This window comes from Dermacentor variabilis, chromosome 8, assembly GCF_050947875.1.
Source record: "Dermacentor variabilis isolate Ectoservices chromosome 8, ASM5094787v1, whole genome shotgun sequence".
In the NCBI taxonomy this organism is placed as follows: domain Eukaryota; kingdom Metazoa; phylum Arthropoda; class Arachnida; order Ixodida; family Ixodidae; genus Dermacentor; species Dermacentor variabilis.
In genome coordinates this window covers 147,514,839-147,533,549 of record NC_134575.1, presented here as the reverse complement: position 1 = coordinate 147,533,549, position 18,711 = coordinate 147,514,839, and the positions used below count along the sequence as shown (strand labels likewise).

At 47.6% G+C, this 18,711-nt stretch overlaps 1 long non-coding RNA gene across 2 annotated transcripts in view; it reads left to right on the top strand.

The window, feature by feature from the left end:
- LOC142591642 (uncharacterized) overlaps positions 1-18,409 on the top strand; it is a 78,225-nt gene extending 59,816 nt beyond the window's left edge. Inside the window, exons 1-3 of one of the 2 annotated variants that reach the window (XR_012830470.1) lie at positions 8,649-8,857; positions 17,487-17,661; positions 18,265-18,409. This is a non-coding gene — a long non-coding RNA (uncharacterized LOC142591642). Of the gene's footprint in view, positions 1-8,648; positions 8,858-17,486; positions 17,662-18,264 lie in introns of those variants that run through there. The other variant, XR_012830471.1, reaches the window with a different exon arrangement.
- Positions 18,410-18,711: the final 302 nt, after the last annotated feature.

Genomic DNA, 18,711 nt, shown 5'->3' with positions numbered 1-18,711 from the left:
AGGCTCAGTGTATCCTCGCGAATAAAAGTCCAAGTAGAAAAATAAGTAAGAACGTAGTTACCTTTGCAGGCTTTAGTGTCTTGACATGGATGCTTTGGCGCAGATGAAAAGTAATGTTGATATTCTATTCTATGACATGACGGCACAAATGAACCACCACAACGCTTCGTCTCATCGGACCTCGTCGCGTGCTTTGTCAACTTGTCTGATAGTGTGTTGATTTGGCTTGTCGTGTTGCATGGTCCAATGTACGACCTTAGAAAAGTCAATGCACCTTTGGCGTCAAATGTTTATAACGAGGGCCTTATAAGGTAAAAGTATTCCAGTTTGTTTTTATTCCAATCTCCTGACGTCAAATTTGCGTAACCTTCTGCGCAAGCATCGCGCGGTCAACCACAGGGTTGTCTGAACAGACCAATCAAACGCTCCCCTCGTTCATAGGATGTCACTTTTGTTTATTTGAAAAACGAGTAATATTGCCTACAATGAGCAGCTTGTCTTATCTAATTGGCTCACAACAGGCGAGCAGCACGCTCAAATGGAGAGGGATTCGATGGGGCCGAGCCACTGCACTGAAAATTGATAACCAGATGAAGAGGGTGGTGCCGGGCGTCTGCAATTGGTCTCTCTCCATTACTTAGCTTGCGGTGGCTCGTCGACAATAGCGGCGGCATGCAACGGAAGCCTAATAATGACGTTAAAACGGATCCTTAGCAAAGAATAGTAGGCAGAACGATGACTTAAACGTGCCAAAAGTTCTCGAAAACGTCACACAGATACGCTAAGACCTTTATTACACGCAAATAAACCCGTGCGCTCCGGTAGGTGGGAGTCCAATGCCTGAGCGATCGGCGGCAGCCATATTTTATTCCTTTCGGAACGGGGCAGCCTGCGGCTATCCAGAAGAAAATTCAGTTTTTCTTTTCGGCTCATTAATGCACCTTTAACGCGTACACGTCACTTTGACGCGGGGAGTTTTTGCGGTTTTGTGACGTCGCGTGAGAGACAGGTGAAGTGGGTGCAGCCCGAAAACTTTTGACCAGTAGCCGAGTGATAATGGCGAAAAGGCGTCAAATTAGAAATAACAATTTTTCTTTTGTTCGGTCAAATCATGCATAATCATTGTGTACACGTCATATCAGATGGGGAGCTATCGCGCTTTTCGTGACGTCGCGAAAGAAGTACTTGACCAATCGTGGAGGGCTGATTGCTGAATTGGAATAGAAATGTTTGGAATAGTTTTACGCGATAGCGCCCCAAATTTAGACCAACATAGTTTGAATCCCACATAGAAACCCACATAGATTGAAAATCTAAAGCACTACTTTGGAAATCTCAATACACCTCTCGCATCAAAATTTTATGAAAACTTTATACACATAAAGTTTCAGAATTTAAATCCAAGCGCTCCTTATAGATTCGGCGGCCTCCGCGAAGGGCTCGCTCGCCATCCAAACGCCTCTGAAACTTTGTGCTCGGATGGAGCTCCTTGGCGTTACGATATGTGACTCCCTGTGCATGGCCGTTGCCGCGAAACCCAGCCCGATTGCTCAATGTTCGCGCTAAAATGTCTTTTCGAGCGTGAAAAGGACATTCTAGACAAAATCGAGCATGATTACCGCCGCCGGGGGTTGTTTTGGTCGGCGGCGCATGACAGTACGAAAAACTTTCGGGGGGGGGGAGGGGGCTGAAGCCACATAAGTCCCCCCCCCCTCTCCCTGGCTACGCCCCTGCTGTTTGGGTGCCAGCTTTGGCGACAGCTTTCACAGGCGAGCAGCAAGGTATGTCGGCCTTCACCGCCTAGAGTGCGTACCCAAGGATCGCGCACATCGTAGAGCGCGGGGGTGGGTCGTCATCTGATGCAGCGGGCGCGCCAGGCATCGCGGCGAAAGGGTGCCAACGCCGACCGCGGGGCAAGCGACAGACAATGGCCCGCGTAAGTGCAGCGCATGGCGGCGGCGTAACCCTCGCAGGGGCGATCCCTGCCGCGGATCAAGGTCACGCTATCGAAGGGGGGCCTCTCTTTTGTACGCATGTAGAGCGGCGGGATGACGGCTGAATAAAGGCGGGCGCGCAAGCGACACACCGCCTTAGCGCGGGGCTGCGCTCACGCGAGAGTTGACGAGCGCGTTTCACTTTGGACGGGAGGCTATAGCGGCCGTCGTTTCAACGGGACACTCTCCTAGGAGTTCTTCAAGAACGAATCGTAGGTCCGCGAACAATGGTGTTGGAAAGGTCGGGCGCCAAAAGTGATCGAATGGGGGCTTGTCTGTAGGTCACGTTAGTTCCGTAGTGCGTTTATAATTAGTTATTTCGTCGGACCGGGCTTCTTTGGCGCATAGCGAATAAGCCATGTTGTAACCGCATCATCTTACTGCAATACATCAGCTTTCCTATTTAGTTAAGGTAGGCGGGCAAATCTTCCGAGGTTTAAAGAAAGCTGCATAATTTACGAGTACAGAACAATTTGGAAAATGCCTTGCAGATCACTAAATGGGGCGATTGCCCAATTCCCTTCCGTTTAATCCATTTGACAGCAACACAACCTCTTGACAATGATCAGTAAGGGCCTCTCACTCCTGTCGGCTAGTGGAGGGGTTAGAGAGCATAGAGTTAATATGACCAACTCTAGAGGAAAAGCTGGAGGCAAAGAGGGGACCTGCTTGGGTGCCGCCCTGTTGCTACTTGTCAGTGTGGCCAGCGCAATTACTACTAAATGAGCTGAAAACAACTGTAGGTCGCCTTATACTTTGTCATTAAAAAACCAATACCTGATGGCTTCATGAAAGTGATGTGTGAATAATAAGCTTACAGAAAATGCTTGCTAAGTAAGCAATTTATGTAAACCACAGTGTACACATCCATTCATAAAGCACGGTGTGAGTTCCGCTTTCGAATCTCTTTTATTTGTGTTTTCGGGTGCATGGCAATTTCGTTTGGTACAGTTAAGGTTCGACACGACATCGCGGAACGACGTTGGTGCATTTTGTGCAAGACCGAAGCGCCAAAAGGTTCTGGCATTTCCCTTCACATGTAAGTAAATTAGTATATCTTGTTGTTCAGAACATAACGCGAGTAGACAGCTATCGTGATGCATCGCGATAGTTTGAGAAGCATCGCAGTACAGCAACGCCGAGGTTGCAGCACGACCACCTCCATCGACTTTTTCAGCATCACCGTTTGCTACACCGCCATGTCCAATCCCTCCAGTGTACACCACCAGATCACCGGATAGCACGGGACCCTGGCGTACACCCGACAATCGCCCCGAGTGCTTCTTCTGTGGAATCCGTCGTCACGTGACACGGCACTGTCGCCGTCGCTTATGTCTTCAAGGTAATGACCAACCTGTCCGCTCCTACGCTTTGCCAGCTTCATCCTTCTCGCCACCAAATGACTCGCACTTGCCGTCTACGACCAACGTCATCCCTTCTGCCCGTGATCGTCGCTCGCCATCCACTCGTTGCCGCTCACTTTCCCCCATGCGGCGGCGTCCAGTCCCATCGGAGCAGGAAAACTAGCTACCGCAGTTCAAGAGGCGAGAACTGCGTTCCAGTCGAACCACACAAAGCCTCGCTCTCTTCCGACGAACGTAATCGAAGTATCTGTAGGAGTCGTCACACTAGCATTAGTCGACACAGGCGCCTCCGTTTCAGTAGTTACGGAAGGACTTTGCCGCAAGCTTCGAAAAGTAATGACGCCCTTATCTGCGCTGTCACTCCGGACAGCAAGTTCCCAGTGCATTACCGCTGTTGTCGCATGTACCGCCCGCATCGTCATTCAAGGATACACATATACAGTCGAGTTCGTCGTCCTCTCATCCTGTTCATACGACGTCATCTTGGGGTGGGACTTACTTTTCGATCATCAGGCCATCATTGATTGTTCTCACGCCGAAGTTGAATTTTCTCCGCTTCCCGATACCCGTTTACATGACTTTGACGATTTTGGTGACAAACTGGCCGTTACAGAAGACACCACGATCCCTCCGCACTCTTCTGTGATTGCGAATGCCTGCTCTACTTTCGCCACTGACATCACTGCCCTGTTTGTCCCATCGGACATTTCTGTTCGCCGACGGTGTTCCCTTCCCTTCGCTGTCCTAACTGTCAGCGGTGGCTGCACGCGATCGCTCGTTTCCAACACTAAGGCCACGCCCCTCGTCTTACGTCGTGGAGAGTGCCTTGGACGTCTTCAGCCTGCCGACCCAGTGACCATCTTTGACGCACCTCTTGACGACACCTGTTCAGACGTGAACTCGTTGCCTTACAGCTTGCCTTGTCCCCAGCCTACGCAAGACGTCTTCCATAGCTCAGTAGATGCCCTCCTGAGCCCTACACAGCGTTCGCAGCTTCTCAGCCTTCTACGGAAATACCAATCTACGTTCGACTGTCAACAAGCCCCACTAGGCCGTACATCGACTGTACATGTACGTCACGAGATCGACACCGGCACTCACGCACCACTGCGCCAGAGACCTTATCGTGTATCACACGCGGAGCGCCGTGTTATTGAAAATCAAGTAAGCGAAATGCTTGAGCGTGGAGTGGTTCATCCCTGTAATAGTCCCTGGGCGTCATGTGTAGTCCTGGTAAAGAAAAAAGATGGCTGAATTAGATTTTGCGTCGACTACCGCTGTCTTAATAACACAACTCGCAGAGTCGTCTATCCTCTAACGCGCATCGACGATGCTCTGGGTTGTTTGCAAGGCGCAAAGTATTTTTCTTCGCTCGCTTTACGCTCAGGGTATTGGCAAGTGCCTATGAATCCTGCCGATCGCCCGAAGCCAGCCTTCGTGACCCCAGACGGCCTATATGAATTCAACGTTATGCCGTTTGGGTTTTGCAACGCCCCTGCTACATTCGAACGAATGATTGACAATCTCCTTCGTGGGCTAAAGTGGTAGACATGCTTATGTTACCTCGACGATGTCGTCGTCTTTTCTCCAGATTTTCCCGCACATCTGTACCGTCTCGAACAAGTCCAGCAGTGCATCACCGAGGCAGGCCTCCAGCTCAACTTGAAGAAATGTCGCTCTGGAGCCAAGCAGCTTGCAATACTTGGACATGTCGTATCGAAAGATGGCATACTACCGGATCCTTCCAAACTTTGCGCCGTCGCCGAATTCCCGAAGTCCACGTCCCTGAAAGAACTTCGGAGTTTTATCGGGCTCTGCTCCTACTTTCGTCGTTTTATCCGGAATTTCGCTTCTATCATTGCTCCCTTGACTCAGCTGCTTCGCGGCGACACACGACTTTCTACTTGGGCCACAGCTTGCGATGATGCTTCTGAAACAATGCGGCGTTTGCTCACTTCGCCTCCCGTACTGCGCCATTTTGACCCCACGGCCACCACGGAAGTCCACACAGACGCCAGCGGCGTAGGACTTGGTGCCGTGCTTGCACAGCGAAAAAGTGGGCATGATGAATACGTAGTAGCCTACTGCAAGCCGAACACTAACGAAAGCGGAATCCAACTACTCCGTCACCGAAAAGGAGTGCCTGGTTATAATCTGGGCCCTTGGAAAATTCCGACCCTACCTGTACGGCCGCCCCTTCGACATCGTTACAGATCCCCATGCTCTATGTTGGTTATCGACTTTAAAAGATCCGTCTGGCCGCCTTGCGCGATGGGCTCTATGGTTACAAGACTTCGACATACGCATATCTTATTTTGTTATAACGCAAGCTTGACAAGGACAACAGAAGGCACATCTGTCAGATGTCCCTTCTGTTGTCCTTGTCAAGCTTGCGCTATAACAAAATAAGATATGCCGTACCAACAAGCCCCTATTGCTGTCCTCTTCGACATACGCGTCATTTACCGGACTGGCCATAAACGCACCGACGCGGATGCCCTCTCTCGGTCGCCCACACCAAGTGACATGACTGGCATTTCAGTCATCGAATCGGCGTTTTCGTCGCCTGTGCACGTCAATGTGGCTGTGGAGCAACGCAAAGATCCCTGGATTGCGGCACTTAAGGCACGTTCACACCGAAGGCGGAGCGGACAAGCGGACAAGCGGATCCGGCCAAGCGGCCGCGGATTTTCCGCTTTGCGGAAAATCCGCGCGGACAAGTTGGCCGCTTTGGCCGCAGCCAATCAGAACCCGAAACGGCGGAAGCGCTGGTGAACGAATGTAAACGAATGTCTTTTTCTGGGCTTTTCGCTTCTGTTCTTGAGAAGCGTCAAAACGGCAAGTTGGGCCAGTTGGTTGGGATTTATAGTAAGGTTTGTTACAGCGCAACACAAGACAAGGACAAAACGAGGTATAAAACGACGACACGGCGCCGTGTCGTCGCTTTATATTTTCTTTCGTCCTTGTGTTGCGCTGTTACAAATCTCGGAAAGCGCACTATACAAGTGGCGAGTAAAATGCCAACGATGTCGTCTTCTTCGTCTGAGCTCATCATTTTGCAGAAGTAGATAGCGGACGGGAGCGCGCCAACCCACGACGAAAAAAAATATCGAAAGTGCGCGTACAAACCCAAAGTGCCGCGAGATGGCGGCACGTCCCTGAAATTACTAAAGATATTGCGAGATGCTCCGCCTTCCCGGCGGTGCGGACAGCCAGACAACGCGGCTGGTCTGAACAGGCGCGGGCATTCGCCGCCTCGCCGCTTTGAAAATCCGCTTGTCCGCTTAGACGCTCCGCTTTCGGTGTGAATGCGCCTTTATGGATTGCGTTTCTGACACTTCAACAACACGTCCTTCACGCGCTATCCGCCGCCAAGCTTCTCATTTTGAGTTACGGGATGGTGTTCTCTATCGTCGAAATTACGCTTCCGATGGCCGCAAATGGTTATTAATCGTCCCTCACCATATGCGCACAGATGTATGCTTCGCTCTCCATTCAGACCCGCAATGCGCCCATGCCGGTCTCTTCAAGACTTACGCCAGGCTTGGTTCCCGCTTTTATTGGCGTGACATGTATAATTTTGTACGAAAGTACATTCGCTCGTGCACAGCGTGCCAACGACGCAAGCTTCCTGCCCCTCGTCCTTCTGGTCCTTTACAGCCCATTCCTTGTCCGTCCCGACCATTCGACCGCGTCGGCATCGATCTCTACGGTCCTCTTCCCTGCACATCAGCTGACAATCGCTGGATTATTGTCGCTGTCGGCCACCTTACCTGCTATGCAGAAACTGCGGCACTGCAAATAGCGACAGCCCGCGACGTTGCGTCCTTCCTCCTGCATCACTTCATACTGCGTCATGGGGCACCACGGGAAGTTCTGAGTGACAGACGGCGTGCGTTTCTTTCCGAAGTTCTTAACGCCCTTCTGACCGCGTGCCATACCGTCCATTGCACCACTACAGCTAATCATCCGCAAACCAACGGTATAACAGAACGGTTCAATCGTACCTTGGGCGACATGCTATCCATGTACATTACATCGGATCATACCAACTGGAACCTCGTTTTGCCATATGTTACGTACACCTATAACACCGCTTCACAGGCCGCAACGGGATTTTCTCCATTCTTCCTCGTCTATGCCCGTGAACCTATACCTGTACGCTCGACACCATTCTCCCCTACAGGCCTGACCCATCAGATGGCACGCCTCTGTCTGAAGCTTTCAAGTATGCCGAGGAACGCCGTCAGCTGGCTCATTCATTCACGGCGGAAGACCAGAGTCTCCAAAAATTCCGTCGCGATGATGACCGACCTCCCTGCACCTACCAGCCGGACTCACTAGTCTGGCTTTGGATACCTTCAAGCACCCCTGGGCGTAGTGGGCTATCTTCTAAACTCCTCGCTCAATACCACGGTCCCTGCCGCGTCGTACAACAGACGACGTCAGTCAACTACGTCGTTGAGCCGCTAACGCCGTCTACTGACTTGAGGCGTCGCGGACGCGAGACAGTGCACGTCCAGAGGCTTAAACCCTATTACGACCCCCTTGTCCTCGCTTCTCCTTGAGTCGCCAGGATGGCTCCTTCTTCTCCAGGGGGCAGTTGCAGCGAAGAAGACTGGCGCGCCCTATGGACGCACTATCATCATCGGCCCGCCGATGAAGAGGGGCTCGCGCTCTCGGTGTCTGACGCTCGACTGAGACGGTCGCGTTCATGGCTGTTCAATAAACCGCATTACAATATTCAATTTAAAGCTATAGAACTTGCCGCCTAGATGTTGGAGGCCGTGTATCGATATTGGCAGTTACCACTGCATTTAATAAATTGAAAGCATCCACGCTGACAAGGATAATTCTTTATACGTATATTTGGCTACCAGTTCAAGTGCGTCCACGAAGTGTTACAATGCTGCACGCAGGCATACCGAGGATCTCTCAGCAGCACCTGCAGGCACCGTTGCTTCCCCGTCAAGCGCTGTCATGGCCTAGTCGTCATCCTCTTCCTGGTCGTAGAGTCCCCGAGACATATCGGCGAGCCTATCCTGCTCGATGGGCCAGTCCCTTTAGTTTAGCACGGCGAGGCAGCGATCGAGGCGTCGTTCCTCGTTCCGTGTTGGCTGGGTGTGCGACGAGTCCCGGCTCCTTCTTTTTCTCTGCCTTTCTTGTTACGCGGCGTATTTACAGTCGCGGCGCTGCGCCTTCCGCATCGGATGATTAACCGAAGTCACGTGTCATGGTGAGCGACGTAACTCGCAGGGTGTTTTATGTAGAGGCATTCGTGCGTGTCACCTTGGCTGTCTGGAAAGTGCTGGTGCAATGTGGACACTATTTTTTGAAAACGTTTAGGCAAGAACAGTGCAAGAAGAAGACATAAGAAGTGCATTTATTTCCCCAGCTGCCCGTCTGAGTGGCCTTCTCGCTTACACAATGTCTACACCTAGCAACAGCAGCTCTCTCATGCAGACTCCGCAAGCGAAGACGCCGTGAAGGCACATTCAGGTAAGAGGCAAGAAGCAATGGCAAGAAGCTGCCCGTCTGAGTGGCCTTCTCGCTTAGACAATGTCTACACCTAGCAAAAGCAGCTCTCACATGCAGACTCCGCAAGCGCAGACGCCGCGAAGGCACATTCAGGTAAGAGGCAAGAAGCAATGGCAGCGGTGTTGACATTCACCCAATTTCTTTCTTTTTCTTACGCTTAGGCAGCCATCACACCTCGAATAGACACTTTGACTGCCGGTGTGTCAGCAGATTCCTGTTGTGCATATGTTCATAATAAATTTTAATAAACTTGAACTTGATAATAAACTTGACATTAAACTTGATAATAAACGCTAGGCATAAAGTTAAGAGTCAGAAAGAAAGCAATTTGAATCAGAGAGCGAACGGGTATAGCCGATATTCTAATTGACATTAGGAGAAGAAAGATGGAGCTGGGCAGGTCATGTAATGCGCAGGTTAGATAACCAGTGGACGATTAGGGTTACAGAATGAGTGCCAAGAGAAGGGAAGCGCAGTCGAGGACGGCAGAAGACTTGGTGGGGCGGTGTAATTAGGAAATTCGCGGGCGCTAGCTGGAATCGGTTGGCGCACGTCAGCGTTAATTGGAGAACGCAGGGAGAGGCCTTCGCCCTCCAGTGGACATAATATAGGCGGGTGATGATGATGATGATGATGATGATGATGATGAAATGGGACATTGATGCATTTCTTTTTTGAGCATTTAGTGTACATATAGAATATATGTTATATTTTGCAGCACCACAGAGCGTTTTTTGAAGTTTCCTTCTGGGTTTTTCACTTTTAATTATGCATGTGTCGTGTGGCCCTCAATGTCGCAGTTCATGTTGTAGCAGCTGCTTTGAGTGTGTATTGCACACCGGATTAAGCTTGTGATACCCACATGCGCAAAAGGCGTATGCTTCTTTGACGAATACAAAATGAGGTTTTACGTACAGTTCTCAATGCAAAAATAAAAAAGTGAACAATCTCATCATGGAATTGTGCCCATTATGGTAATGCGTATGACAGTTATTTTTATTGACAAGTTAGCAACTTTAACTGGTCAGTCCTACATGGGAAGGGATTATATGATACATATAGAAATAAAGGATGGATCGGAGGGGGAGGGGGATTAGACGTGGCACGAACTAACGCACGCAACGCATGCGATATTTAAAACATCCACTAGACCCTTTGCTTTAATGCACCGTAACAAAGCGTATTAGGCATACAGTTCACACAAGTGATCCCCCTATCACACTGGGCGTTTTAATGTCATTCGAATCAGATGGCATTCGGTGCAACGAATGTAATTCGCTCGCGATGGTGCTACACTCGAAAAATTAATGTCCTTCGGTCGCGATATCAATTGCGATCGTTCCGAAAAAACGTGGCGACTAAAGTAGAACAAGGTAAGTATAAAGTGCTGCATAAGTGCATATAAAGTGCTTGCCGATGCCTGATTAACCAAAATGTGCAAAAGCACTTCTTGTTGGGCTAGTTGGTAGCTGTTCATTATAAGATATGACGACGCCAAATAAAGAGACTGTGCGCATGTGTCTGTGCGCATGTGTTGACTGACAGTATATATGTGCCTGCGTTCTGTAAATAAAACAGTTGCGATGGCGCCCTGTCCCGTTCTCTTCTCTTGTGTGTGTCTCTTTATTTGGCGTCTTCATATCTTATAACAAAACGTGCAACCAGGCGACCGAGTGTTTACAATATTGCCGACGAGCAGAGTGGCGATGGCATGGGCGGCGGCCAGACGCTGTTGAGCTGGAGAGTAACAACATTTTGCGACAGCCTGCCGTACAGATTTTGTCTCTTTAATGTAATAACTTCATTAAAACACGCAGAATGTATTATTTCTTTACGAATACGGTTTTCAGTTTGCAAACGCTCTGTCCTGATTTGCTTTGTTTCTGGGGTTGAGAGTACACATTTGCTATGAGTGCGAAGCCGAATGCGTTTCTCGAACACATTCGATTGCGGAAGTCATTCGGTGCTAATGACATTAAATATCGTTGTGTAGCAGCCGGATAATGTCATGCAATGTTAATGCCATTCGATTCGAATGGCATTAAAACGCCCAGTGTGACAGGGGTATAACTCTGGAATTATTTAAGCAATATCAGGATCGCCAGCACCAAGCAGCATAACTACACATATACGGCCAGCGACGCGAGATACATGTGCCATGACTCGCATTCGCGACTGCACCGGATGCCCTCACATCCTTCTGGTGCTCACTGCACCGAGACGGATCATGGGCGCAGGTGCCCTTAAAGTATCTCGACCTTGCGAGCCCCCCGCTGCGCGTGCCAGGTGAGATCGGCTGTCCGCTAGCGCGGTCAGCCAATTTTATATGCGAACACTCCCGGCACGCTCTGGCCGCGGCGGCCCCAACCCACGGACCGCCCTGTTTCCAGCTTGGCCCCTCCCCCACTCTCATTTGGGTGCACTGGAGATCATGCGGCACCTGCTTTATTTAATATCAGGTGCTCTCCTGAGATCTCCATATGTCGGTTACATATGTGTGCTCCTGGATCAGTACTTGTAAAAACACACACCCACAAAGAAAACCCTATCGTTGCGACGAGAGAAAGCACCCCGAAACGAAAAAAGCGCCCCGCGGCTGCTGTAGTATACCGCGCCCGTGCGACGAGAATTACGGAATGCCAACGAGGAATCTACTGACCACGGATTCGAGCTCCTAACTCATAACCTCGTCGAGTGACACTTGCGACAGAAAACAGCGATGCCTTAACAACTGTACGGAATTTGCGCTACTGGATTACCGTTGAAAACAACACACCGCCGGAAATTTTGACAGGGTAATCCTTCAGTTGTATAACTGCCGGCTGCACGGTCAACATTGACCACACCCACATACATGGCTGCACACACCACACCACTATATGCTGACAGATTAAAACTGACTACTACCGCCAAGTCTGGCCGGCGTCTGGCAACCTCAGTGTAGCAACATGGCGGCGCTCTTGCGATTACTGATTTCAATGCTTCGGCCCTATGTGTAGCCTGTCCTCTAGAGTTAGCATAATAACACTATGTTGGAGAAGTTTCGCGCACTGCTGCAAGGCAACTGGAAGTAGACGACACGACGTCACGTCATGACGCAGATCGAGCCAGTGAAGGCGGAGCTTAGCGCTGATCACTTGGCCAATGAGCTGAGGAGAAAATGCATGCCTATGGAAGAGGGTAACTTGTAATCGTTCGTAGCTCTCTTAATATGAGACACTACACTTAAATTGTGGCGCGAGTGTTTTACTATAGCTGTACTCTATGCGTCTGCAAAATTTGTTCAAACTGTTTCAGGGACCTTTAGGGAGTTAATCAAATGTATTCCGTTTACTTCCTTTACCTTGCACAGGTTTTTTTTTGTGGCGATTACCCTTCACGTTCGAGAGTGTGTTTACTTTGAATTATCTCTTCCAGCACTTTCTTTCCATGAGTCTCTCGAATATGGATTCATGGTTTCGCAATAGTTCATCTGTTGACCAGCAATTGTACGCCTAGTAAAACCAGGAAAATTTTCATTGCAGTGAATAATGACCAACACGAAGAATTCGCATAATTATTGTCGTCACACAAAACGAAAATGAATGTGTCAAAAAAACTTCGAGCATGGAGTAGATTTACGTGACAACCCTGGAGGGCGTATTGCATAAATTTAATTCAAGTGAAACGATGGCAGAGATCGAACACCGTTTATATTTGGTTTATTGGATGATATTGCAGATGTTGGAAAATATTGTCGCTGGCTTTTCCACGACATTCAATTGACAAATGAATATGCAGAAAAATAAAAGAGTTGCAAATAAAAACAATCACAAGCACTTAGAGTCAGCGCGCTTGAATCGATGAGTGACGTGGTTTATGTGCACGTGGTGCCAAAGAAACACACACGCAAATAAAACAAGTAATTCCAAGAAAAGAGTGGAATGTGCAACGTATAGAGTCCAGCCCAAATATAGGGGCACAGAGAAAATGAGAGCAGTAATGGTGAGCAAATAAAATTTGTACGTGTCTTTTACGGTGGGTAGAGTGCTTCATAAATAAAGGTTGCAAGTTTACTACAGAGAGTATATGATTTGAAAAACATAGCCATGCTCAGCAAATCAATTAAGTCAGTGTTGCGAGTCGATTGCGTTATTGTGGCAGTGTTCTTTTTTAAATTTTAAACAACCTTTGTAAAAAAAAGCACAACGATTACTCGAATCAGATAACTACAGATTATCTAAAATCAAGAAGGGGAGTGACAGATGGAGTAGCACACTGTGGTATAAAAGAAGCAGGATTAAGGTGCCTCAGTAAGGCTGGCCTACGTGTTTGACGAAAGTAGCCCCACCTACCAGAATGTACGGTAACCTCTTCGAGGCACCTTATCCCTGTTTGTAACTTTTTACCACAGTCACTACAGATTAGTTCTCTGCCCAGGGGTGCTTCGTCTGAAATAAAAAAAAACTAAAGCAATCCATTTAAGCTAATTACATTAATTAGCTTCTTAGTTACAAACGTGTCGATTTATGCTCATGCTGTAAAGTCGAAGGAAACCGCCATAAAAGTCCATTTCCGTGCTTTGCGCTTTTCAGAACGGCCGTGTGGACTGAAATAACTGGAGGAAAATCATTCGTTCAATTTACCCGACTACGCACGCGGCCCCTCGCAACGCGGCTCTCCGTCCCTGCGTCACGTGACAGAGCGGCTTGAAGCGAGGCTGCCGTCGCGCATCCCTCGCCATCTGATTCCGATGGGCGCGGCGCGAAACCCAACGGGGGAGGCACGGTCACAGAACACCTATACAGACTTAGAGAAGGGAAACTGTACCTTCCACAGTGCTATAGAAATAAGCGTAGCGGTGGCGTCGTGAACTAAAGTATGCGACCACGGGTGGCGCTGTACAACAGGAAACGGGGTTTTGCACAGTTTACCAGGTGTTCTGTGGCTTTACTGGGTTTCTGGCTGCTGCGCCTGGATCGTGCTCCCGCGAGTTTAGTTGCTGCGTGGCAAACGTAACGCCTACATATGTATGTAGGCGCTACGTTTGCCACACAGCAACCAAACTGGCGGGAGCACGATCGAGGCGCAGCAGAATACATGTAGCACTGAGTCATATCGAGTTAAGGCACACCCTCAACTGACTTTTAAGGGCATCTCGAGCGGTTTTTCGTTTATTACGCCGCCGTTACCCCGAGTTGTGCCGCCGCGCTCCAGCTGTTGCATTTCGTGTAGGGATACTGACAGAATGCGGTTTCCAGGTGGCACGATGGCCTCGACTGGAATAAACGCTCACGACACCAAAGATTGAGTAAGCCTGAAAATATTTTATTTGCAGTTTACAAGTACAACAAAAAGCACACGTCTACGCATCCACACAAACGCGGTTACATAGTCAAGAACATAGTCAAGAAATGGCTGATTAATAAGGGTAGCACAAACGCACAAGAAAGAAGACCTAAGCTACGAAACGTATGGTCGGCTGCTAAGTATAATAATTTCCCTGTCACCGCGTGTCACTTTTATACAGCATCTTTACAGCACTACCAGGCCGGGTAGTTTGGCGGAAAGAACGCAACAGCTAGCTTACGGCCGTCAGCTGCCTCTTCCTTACGGGTGTCATAATTATCCTAATCTCCGCATCAACGTCGTGCAAGTCCGCATACAGGTATCTGTATCTGAACCATATGTGCCAGCTTAATACATGTGAAGTGAAATTATGATAACCACTGCGTCTTATCAAAGGTATTGGTTTTGCAAATGCGCATTACAGCTGACGGAACGACATACTGTAAGTGAAGCACAAGAGAACAAGGACAAAAGGAGAATACAACACTTGAAGAAGAAATGAAGAATTAGTAGGCGTACAGCAAACAAGCGATGACGGAGAACACACAATGATGCATCGAGTGTTCTGTGACATCGGTTTGCGTACTTACGGTGTTATGGAGATCAACGGCATAAAAACGTACCTTCAAGCGTACTCCGTCAACCTCCGCCGCATTCATTATGATAATCAACGCCTAAACAAAATGAGGCACTATTTTTTGCCAAGAGTAGACCTCTTTACAGCAAGTCTATGTAGTGACTCGCAGACGAAACCAGCATGCTTTCGAAAATGTTTTACCGCCGTAGTATTCGAACGCCAACGGCCAGGGAAACACATCGATACCAATAGGCTGTCGGCGGTCGGTGGTTAATCAAGTACAAAAACCTTGACGCTATGACTAAAAAGCAGCTTCAACAATCAAATTTAAAAAAAATCAACTGCCTATTTGCCTGAGGTAAAAAAGCATCCTTAGACACCTCGATTGTTTATGTCAATGGTTTGTGTAAAGTAAAAAATTCAGCATGTTCAGCGCCCCTAGCAGAGAAAGCACAAATTAAAGTATTCGACCAAATTACAGTAGCTCCACTTGCGCGCTTACGCTGAAACGCGCCTCGATTGATTTTTCGCCCTCTGTGGCCATTTGTTGAACTTGAGAGTGTGCGGAGCCTGGCACGGTCGCTTCAGGAACAGGGGCCACGTGACGCACCGCTCGATCGCGCCGCACAGCCGAGCTTAACTTCACGCCATGGTGCAATGTCACAGGGTGGTTTTATGCGAGCCGCGCTTCACAGTGCTGCTTGCCTAGTGAGGTAAATTTATACAATAATTCGACGCCTGTTATTTGACTACACATAGGGTGTTTTTTTAGCTGTACGAATTTATAAACATTTTTAGCAACTCTAGCCCTTGAGCAGAATTACTCGATGACGCGGCCATTACTTCAACGAGGAAACAAAATGCTTAATTGAATACTTAATATATATATGCTAATTATCTTTGTTTAAATTATTAGTTTACGGCACATTATTTGATCTACGAATTATACCGGGTGAGTTCGCTTGCAACGATTTATGAGGATGGGACTGGTTTCGAGATATGCAACGAACAACATACAAATGTGCTATAACCCGCCGTCGTTGCTCAGTGGATATGGTGTTGGGCTGTTGAGCACGAGGTCGCGGGATCGAATCACGGCCACGGCGGCCGCATTACGGTGGCGGCAGAATGCCAAAACGCCCGTCTACTTGGATTTTGGTGCACGTTAAAGAACCCCAGGTGGTCGAAATTTCCGGAGTCTTCCACTACGGCGTGCCTCATAGTCAAAGTGGTTTTGGCACGTAAAACTGCATAATTTAATTTCTTTAAATGTACTATTGTTGCACTTACTTGTTTATGAAAACGCTTTTTTATCCATGGACGTGCGAAAGCAACTGTAATAGCAATGAATTTTATCTGAGAATTAGAAAATTAATATCCCGAAACTGATTCAGTCCTGATAGTTCGTTCAAAGTGGACGACTTCCGAACTCATCGGCTATGATTCGTAGATTGAACTATGTGCTGTAAAGTAAATAATTATTAGGGGGAAATCAGTGTAATTATGTTATTATTCAATTAGGCTTTCGATTTCTCGTAAAAGTACTGGTCTCGCCTCACCGTGTAATTTAGCTCAAGGGTTAGAATTGAGCTAACTTCCGTAGGAAACTTTTGAAAATTTTGTGCCGCTAATGAAGAAACACATGGCAGGGCCGTTTTGAAATGTAGAAACATGAAACTAAATATTCATGACGACTTCCTTCAACCTTCCAATATAAACATGTGCCGTAATGTTTGTAACTAAGAAATTAGTTATTATATCTAACTGAATTACTGTATATATTGTTTTGGTTCTTCTAGCAGACGATGTCTGCCTGGGCCGATACCTAATTGCAATGAAGGGATAGGAGTAACCTTTGTGGGCTTTTTTTAAGTGTTCAAAGTAAAAAAAAAAACTCGCTGTATGTAAACAGCTTGTGCCTACGTACAAGGCCTTGAATATCAAAGCATCACTAATTCTAATAAATATGCTATGCTGATTGCGCAAATGCTGCTTGCACAGGTGGTTTAAGCACAGTGGCCAACACAATTTTCGCGACCAAGTAGGCGCAAAAATGCAGTTAACAAAATAATTACTAAATAACTTTTATTTTTATATATGTATATTATATATGTATATGTAAATTTTTATATGTGTATATTTCAAACTTCAAGAGGATGACATTCAAGGACAAGTCTATTTTGACAATTACAGAGGACTTCAGAGATATTCAGAATCAAATGTGACACCCAATATGCTAATTTTGCATTCAGATGTGTCACACTCAACAAAAAAAGACGTGCCACTCACGTGACATAGCTGACTGTCAGAGAAAGGGGAAAACAGTTTTGTTGTTGCCAGCTGAGAGCCGAGGCGCAGCTTTTATTAGCTCCACCACTAGCCTATAGAATGACGCGCTCTAAAGAATTTGTGTCGAGACTGTCGCCTGCCGCCGCGAATACTACTGTCTGTAAATTTCAACTTATGCGACCAGCGTGATGCTTAAAAACATTATAAGCAATTCTATGTGAATTATATATTGGTTGACTTTCCTACCAGACCTGTAGCCGCCAAAGCGCATAAACAAACTGCGGAAGCAGCATTTGCGTAGCTAGCACAGCCTTTCTAATAAGTTTACTGATAGGTTAACTTCGAAGAGCCTCCGTGATTGCGCCTAACTCTGTCTTTCCGTGACACTTGGCGTAGGCGCGAGGTACTACAACTCTCGGCGACTCGGCGCCTCTCGATTGACTACCCAGACTGCGAGCTGCTGCGGCCGGGGCAGCGGCAGTCGTGCACCGCCATGAACTCAGAGCCGCTGCTGGCCCTTGAGCCGGACGAGGTGGCCGTTGAAACAAGGCACCCGCACCACCACCTTCAGGTTGGTCCATGGCATTTAATTCCGCTGCCATTGAAGACCCTTTGAAGTATTGTGATGAGAATGCACCCAAAAAGTAACCAGAATATATATGTATACTCCCACGCCCCTTTTTTTTGTGAGGTACCACTTCGTTCTTCTTTAAGCACAGTGGTAAGCTTTGCTAGCATATGACAGTGTGCATTGTTCTTCTGAGTATTACAGCTCTAGGCTCAATTTCTCGTTCATTATTCTAGGCATCATACTGGTGTGCATAAAATGTCCAATGATTTTCTCGTCACTTAACGCAATGATCGCGGTGTGTATGCGTGAAGCTTGTTTCTTCCACCGGCTTGATCATACAGTGAAGTTGTCTACTGCACGTTTTGATCAATGGTGGATTCACTTACTGTGAAGAAATGCTTTCTTGTTTCATATTCTTAGGTGGAATTAATCGTTTTGCTGATATTTCTGGTAGATCTTGAGGTCATAAGTTCTAATATGGGTAATAAGTGTACCTTGAATATTCATGTACACAGGGGCTGCTGTTGGTATGAAGAAGAGTGCTTTAGGTGTTTAGAATAGTTTTTTTTTGTAAATGGACTAAATCTCCTGCATGTTTTTCAGTTGTGTAAAAATATGTCATATGTAGCGAAGAGAGACGCTAGTGGGTTCAGCGCTACTGGCTCTAAACGCTAGTGGGTCGAGCGCTCCTGCTCAGCAACGGCTCTCGTGCTTGGAAGCTGTGACTGCCCTGCCCGTCGACGTTGCGCTGCTCCGTGCTCTGCCTAATAAACACCTTTAGACATAGAATTATAGTGAAAACTCTGACTTTTATTTTTTCTTTTTTCACTTTGAAGATTCAACGTTCTGATAGCCTGCATGATGCAACTAAAAAGTTGAGACACAATCTTTAATCTAATGATACCTAACGATTCTTTGGTGCACCCATAGCAAAGGAGCTGGGCTTATACAACAAAGCCCTTCAACAAATATTACGTCAAAGTGCAAATGCTCCGTAATAAAAAAGAATACGGTTAGCATGTTTCTTGCCTTATAATGCAGTTGGCTTCC